Source organism: Frankliniella occidentalis, unplaced genomic scaffold, assembly GCF_000697945.3.
Source record: "Frankliniella occidentalis isolate FOCC.00 unplaced genomic scaffold, Focc_3.1 Scaffold25, whole genome shotgun sequence".
NCBI classification, from domain to species: Eukaryota; Metazoa; Arthropoda; class Insecta; order Thysanoptera; family Thripidae; genus Frankliniella; species Frankliniella occidentalis.
This window is the reverse complement of record NW_026267155.1, coordinates 1,590,565-1,595,690: the sequence shown is the minus strand read 5'-3', so window position 1 is coordinate 1,595,690 and position 5,126 is coordinate 1,590,565. Positions and strand designations below refer to the sequence as shown.

The following is a 5,126-nucleotide window of genomic DNA, read 5'->3' as shown; positions in this document are numbered from 1 at the left end:
ATTTTCGCTAAAAACACAAAGGCTATAGCCTTTGTATATTTTGCCAAATATGAAAAAAATAAAAATCGCTGGAAATGGTTGGGATTGGTCCGGCAGCATCCTCTTTCAATATCTCCGTCGAAATTTCACGCTCCCGGGCCATTTTAAGTGAGTTACGCGTGTTTTTCTCGGACCGGCTCGCGCGCCAGATTCAAAAGACCAACCCTTAAACCCCAATTTTCTGTGGACAGGGGTGGTTTCTGACGGAACCAGAAGTTAGTTCTGTGGTCCCCTGGTTCACCCCTGTCGATTCGACTACTTTTCCGTCAAAATCCGGACCCATCAATTTTCGCTAAAAACACAAAGGCTATAGCCTTTGTAAATTTGGCCAAAAATGAAAAAAATTAAAATCGCTGGAAATGATTGGAATTGGTCTAGGAGAGTTTCCTTGACCTCCTCTGTCGAAATTGCGTGCTTCCTGCCTCTTTTGCATCTTATTTCTTCGACTATAAAATTGCGTCTTTGGTTTGTTGCAGGAAGATCGGCCTGGAGGTGCACCTGTCCTGGACATCAGCTGTGTGGTCCATGGAATCATCAGATATAAGTTGAGTTGGGGTCACAGTGATTACAGCTGGTCCAGTTATTTTATTCTAGTGTACAGTCTCTTTGAGTAAGCTTGAATGATCTTCTCTCTGGCACTAAATTTTGTTTGCCATCTAAAGTCACTTTTCACGATAGGGGTGTTTGAAAACCTTGTGGTAGTTTTCTGATGCCATAAGTTACCCCTTTAAATTTTCTAAAATTTGTACCAAAAATATTGATTATCTTTTATTTAAAAAAAAATATTAACTATATTTTCCCGAGGGCTGGGGGTGGTGGTGGGGATGGGGACACCCACAGTGTGTGGAAGGGTCTAGCGGAGCCGTTCCGCTCAAGCTGTGGAGTCAGCAAACCCTTTGCCGTGGGTCAAACGTGCAAACCCTTGTGCCGTGGGTCAAACGGTGCACTCTTCGGGACACGCTTGACCTCAAGCGTCAATGAGGCGGGCTGTACGGGGCCCAATTGGTGTTTAATCACGTTACCGTACTATGCGTGAAATTGCTGTGACGCAATTTGCTGAGCATTGATCGCACCCGGGCGCGGGCATACAGCGAAGAAGCAGCGTCCTGGCTTATGTGTGACGAACCCTCCCTCCCCCTGCCCCCGCGCTCCTCGCGGCTGCGGTTGCTGTGGAGGTAGTAGCGGGCTGCCCCGCTACCGTCGTGACGTCACGGGTGTCTTGGGTGTTGCTGCGGTGGTTGTGGGGTGGTAGTAGCAGCATCCTGCAGTAAGTCTACTACCGCCTCCACAGCTAACTAGAGTTGCATCCGAGAAGCCTGTGACGTCACTGCGGTAGTGGTGGCAGTCTGCTACTACATCCACAGTTACTGCAGCGTAGAATCAGGTCAATGAAATCATGTAAAATGTTGGATAGTATTTTAATTCTTTATTGTTTCTAACATTATAAGCTTAAGTCTTCCTCAAGTAGCCGGCTTGTTTCTGCTGGTGACTTGGGACGAATCTGAATACCTGAAAAAGAATGAAAAAAATATAAGTAAATTCAAATTATCTCAGAGTTCAACACAAACGTGTTCTGGTCCATCTGTATCACTGTGACGCCAGCTCATCGTATGAACTTTCTATGTTACAGGTGGCCAGCTTCAAGTCCAGGCACATCCCTTTGGGCAAGAACCAGCATCACTTCCTATTTTACTACGACTGTACCAGACAAATGAAATAAATAGCAGCATTACTGTAACTGACTCTCTGATGATTTGCCTCTCTCACTTCCCTCCACTAAAATCAACACACGACTAAATATTTTAGGATCAAGTGATAAGCGGTATATATGGAAGTAGAATAGAGACAGTAAAGATATGACAAGTAACCCCTTAATAGAAACAAATACCAAAATAAACTTTTACCAAAAATGACAGTACCATAATGCGTATTGATATTTTTTGGTTAACATTACATAAAAAGTCCAAACTTACCGGATTCATTCCTGTGATCATGAGAAGAAGGGGCCATTTCTAATGCTGTGTGCTGTGACACCGACTCAGCATACATTGGGTGGCAGCTGACGTCTGCTAAGCTGATGTCAAGCGCAGAAGCAACTATGACGGGTCTTCCTGCAACAAGGGTAAAAACAGAATATTGGTCTACATATATCATGGTTACATCAACTCCTCTTTGGACTCTCTACAGTTTTAGGGAGCTGCATAACATTAACTTGCCATGCTTCAAAAGCATTGCCTAGGACAAACAATGTCAACTCAACGTCAAACGTTCACAGGTGGGATCCAAGAAATATAAAGCTTATATAAATATTCATGCACTTTTAACTCTGTTTCCATATTATTTACTTTGCATTTTCAACAATTATTAAAGGACTATAGAGAAAAAGAGCATTCATGAACGTTGGCATGAACTTGAATATTTGTGCCTGTCTTTGAGCAGAAAAAAGTGCAAAATCAATGAGGGGACATGAACCTACACACATCATAATTACTATTTATCAAATTTCATGAAAATAAATCAAGTGAAACGTTTTCGTAAGCCTTCGTTTCTTCCAGTCCTGCTTCATGATGTCCTCCATTCCCTTTCTCAAGCCTTGGTGCAGCAGAAAGGTTAAAGTCACTACGGGTTCTCAGAGGCTTTAACATTTATTCTAAATGTAAACAAAAAACTAGAATCCTACTTGAAAAACTCAAAAAATTTGGGGACTATATCTGAGATTAATAGCAGTTATTCCCCAAGGACACAAAATGAGCAAACTGGCACTCTTTTCTATTTTAAAAACATCCTACATTACTACGCTGAGTACCTATTATATTTTTTGCCTTCGTACCCGCAGGAGGAGAGTCATAAATTAGAGCTGTGAAGGTGACAGAATGAGGGGCAGGGGGCTACAAATTACTCTCAATGGCCTTAGTTACATTACTACACCAACTTAATGAAAAATATCAATAAATTTTTCATTTGAGGCCATTTTGAGGCTCTCAACTCGTTCTTTACCAGCCCACTTCACCTTCTTGGTGGTAGGAAGAACAAGTATTGATCTCAGTGCGGTGTCACGCTTTATGAACTGTTTGTACTATCATCTAGGAACACATAACACCTACAGACATGATAGTAGTACGATTGTAGAGCGAAGACCATGAACTTTTTTCAGGTTATTTAATGGTATCATTTTGAGCACTCGTATTTTGCGAGTTTTCATTCTCTCTAGATTAAACATCTTTGGCTACACACCAAATACCAACAGCCCGATAAAAGAGAAACAGAAGAGATTTTAGACATTCCTTTAAATATGCCTGATAGAGAAATGACAAAAATAGTTTGGCACAAGGTAGTAAATTCAAAGCAAGGTTATGTAGACAAGTTTGTCAATGAGAGTTATCACGTTAGCGTTCTTCCGCGTCTACGCATAGATAGAGGTGTCTCTATGACACTATATTGACAATCTGTAATTTACCAAGACGAACTAGAACAAAAAGAAAATAACAGCAGTTTCTTAACTCGGCGAAGTCACAAATAAACAACCAAAAGCCTAACGAACTCTTTCCGCAACCAACAGTGTTGCACGCGTAGTAGTCTCGTTGCAGGGTGTGTGGCGTCCACATAGGCTGGGGAGGGCGGGAGGGGGGGGGGGGCTAGCAGGGGGTATCGCCGCTCAGGTGCTGAGGGTAGGCCACCATCTCCACACAGACACTTGGCGGGCGTGCCTACGTGAGGCGCCGCAGACGTTGTCATTCGGAATCGAAAAAAGTGGATTTTCAACTTGCCCTATAACCAACATGTTCCACAAAACAAATTGGGTGGGAGTTTATTTTATAATCCGGCCAGCCAAAGGTAACGCCTGGGTTTGCTGTAGCCGCCCATAAGAGCCCATGCGAAGCCAGGCGTCACCTTTGGCTATAGAGGTAAATTGTTCAGAGGTAACTGTTTTAGAAGTACGTGACCGTGACCCTTACTTTTTTTTAGAGGTAATTGGCAATAAGAGGTAATCACACTGCAAAAAATTATAACAGGTAATGCGGCTAATTAATTTTCCAGGAACGTCTGTTATTCGAATAACAGCATCGCTGTAGTTTTAATGGTTAAAATTTGGTACAGGGAGCAATGTACAGGATCACTGTACAGGCAAAAGCGGACAAAACTGTCTACAGTGGAGCCGTCTTCGTACACTGTACCGTGTAAAACCTGGGCTCTCCGGTGCTACAGCAACACTGTACTCCGCGTTCTGTACCCTAGGTGCAGTGGCTCAGTAACGCTGTAGATCGTTCCGTATCAGACTCTAATTTTTTGCAGTGAGGTAATCGACGCTTTAGAGGTACTTTGTCGAGAGGGGACAGGCCCTCCTCGAAAAGAACTGTGTGGTCCAGCTGCAGGCCAGGCCCGGACTACTCGTCCCCCGCCCCTGCTGGGTAGGCGCGCCCGCCACGCCCACCACCAGAGCAGGTGGCCTACCCCGCCGCTGTTAGGCGCTCCCTCCACCCCCGACTAGCTGCAGAGGGCGCGTCTCTCTCTCTCCCTCCCTCCAGCCTCCCACTCGCTCTTATTATAGATGACTTTGCCGACGAATGCTGCTGCTGCTCTTCCACGGGTCGCTTTGTTACAGCGACAACAAGGCCCTGCCAGGCAGTCTGTACCCTAGTTGCGGGCGGCACAAGCGACCACCAGAGCACGCCCGTTTGTCGGGGTAAAGTGCACACTAAATCCTTAAATCCTTATGCATTCTGTTGTGCATAAGACTTGCAGGATTACATGCAGCCATAGCTATGCACAGTTTTTCATGCATAAGTATGCAAAACTAAGGCCACTATGCATAAATTTGTGCATAGTAATGCTGAAGTTTTACATAGTTATGTATGAAATTTGGTGCATAACTATGGCTGCTTACAGCTGTGGATGTTATACACAACAAAGTACATAAGGGTTTAGTGTGCTGGGCAGAGGAACACAGTTTAGAGTTGCACACAAGTTCTCTGGGTGAGTTAATCGGAACACTACGGCCTCCACCCGCGTCGTTGTTTTCGTTCTTCTTCGGCGAGGCAGCGGCGCGCGGGGGACGGACTGACGACTGGCGAGTGTGTGTGGGGCCC

General features: G+C 44.6%; 1 long non-coding RNA gene across 1 annotated transcript in view; it reads left to right on the top strand.

The window, feature by feature from the left end:
• LOC127748997 (uncharacterized) overlaps positions 1 to 1,775 on the top strand; it is a 9,247-nt gene extending 7,472 nt beyond the window's left edge. Inside the window, exon 3 of the long non-coding RNA XR_008010897.1 lies at positions 516 to 1,775. This is a non-coding gene — a long non-coding RNA (uncharacterized LOC127748997). The remainder of the gene's footprint in view (positions 1 to 515) is intronic.
• Positions 1,776 to 5,126: the final 3,351 nt, after the last annotated feature.